We start from the raw sequence: 2,175 nt of genomic DNA, 5'->3' as shown, positions 1-2,175 counted from the left end.
TATATATATATAAACTGTTTTATGGAATTTCATATTTAAGCTTTTATATACACAAGTGCAAACCATTGTTATTTTAAAGTTACAAAACCATATTCGTTATAATAAAATCGTTGAAACTGCTGAATTCATTGTTAATTTATATTTTGATACTTGTTGATTCGACGTTATATAAATTTTTTATAGTTATGAAAAAATTCGACCCAGAGAAGGTTAATTAATTTTTGTTTTTGAATAAAAAAATTATATATTTTAATCTGAATTAAAAATAATATTTAAATAATTAAAAATAAAGCACAAACAAAAATGGATATGGGGGACTTGTACCTTATCGGTTTATTGATTTACACAAAATTTTTCTCATTTTTCCTAAATTTCAAATATAAGTATAACGAGTGTAAAACGAGTGTACTAATAATAAGTATTTTTCATTGGCAGAAATAGTGCACAATAAAGCTCAATGCACATTAAAGCTGTTGTCAGCACTATTCTAATCTAAATATAAAAGTGAGAGATATCTCAATTGATAAAATGCCCTATGTGCATTTTATCAAATAGCAAATAATAAAATGTATTGAATATTTCGCGGTTTAATTCATTTCTATATTTTTATTAAACGTACATCTTTATGTCGATTGGCTTTAATGTGCACTGAATGCGTACTAGTTCTGCAATGAAAAACGCTATAATTCAACTAAAAAAAATAAATTTATAATGTAATTGTTAAACTGATTATATGAGGATAGAATAGGGCTATTCCCTATCATTTTCAACCTTAAAATAATAAAAAATTTACGAACAAACAATATCTTTTTGCAGTAACATGCTTTATATATACCTTATACACTATATTACAATAACACAATATCTTACACATAGACGAAATAGTCTCGCTCTACCCTATATTTATTTTCTAACAAAGAGCCACGTCCCTCTTCGATCTTTTCTGAGTATCTTATTCTAACGTTTCTCCATCAAGAGGCCTTCCTTAATAGCACAGATCTCCACGAGATGTCCTGAGGACGTCCAGAGGATGTCCTTTGAACATCTTAAAGTCCTAGAATGTATCTCGGATAAAGTATGCTATTAGGGCTTATATCATCTTTAGTAACACAAAGTTTATGACGCTAAGAGGATTGCAATGGCAAGACAAAATGATAGCCAATGTAACTGTGTGCTCAAGTGTTACACTATATTAAAAAATTTCAAGGGAAAGTGTAAAATTTGTCAAGAAACTTTTGCAAATGAAGAGAAAAATTTTAAATATCATTTAATGCAGCATGAAAGTGCTGAAGAAATGCAACAGAAAATCACGCGAATGCAAAAAGCAACACAATTTAAAATTTAACGAATGTACGAAAGTACGCAATATTTGTAATAAAAGTTTGAATGAATTGAGAGTATTAATTAAGCATATGAAAGTAAAACATCCAGGAATTGCAGAAAGTATAAAAAATGATAGTAAATATAAATGTATAAAGCCATATTGCATATATTTAGAAGGATATAAAGCAAAATGTAAGTTTTGCAAGGAAATTTGTTCTGTTGCATCTTCACCAACAACATTTAAGAAACATTTAAAATGGAACATTCAAAGAAGATAACAGATATTGTAAAAAAAAAGCCAACGGTAATTGAATACGGCAATATATCAAATTAAAAGATTGTACAGCAAAATGTAATTCTTGTAGTCATGTTTACATATGACATATTTTGGGAAACAATAAAGTTAGAGAAACATTTAATCAATTACTATAATATAGATATAAGAACTGAAAAAAAAAATTAGAAAGACGAAAGAATTAGTAACTACAAAAGACATAGAAGATACAGCTTTTGATTGAAAATCATTTCATTCGTTAAAAGCCTGAAGGAAATGAAAAAAAAAATAGAACAAATAGAAGAAAAAAAATTGTAAGTAATTGTAAGTAAGTTTTACATATTAATGTTTCTCTTTGAGTCGTTCATATAATAAAAAAATTTTATGTACAATGAGCACACAAAAGATTAGATAATTGAGCATTTAATTATCATAGATATTAAACAAATTAAATATCAGTATTTAAAAATATTTATTAATAATATTAATAATAAATATTTACATTAAATATGACTGTATTTACTCAAATTTATATTAAAATTTAATAATTTAAAAATTTAATAATTTAAATTTATTTA

Source organism: Atta colombica, unplaced genomic scaffold (assembly GCF_001594045.1).
Source record: "Atta colombica isolate Treedump-2 unplaced genomic scaffold, Acol1.0 scaffold9, whole genome shotgun sequence".
Taxonomy (NCBI): Eukaryota; Metazoa; Arthropoda; class Insecta; order Hymenoptera; family Formicidae; genus Atta; species Atta colombica.
Note: the sequence above shows the minus strand (reverse complement) of the source record.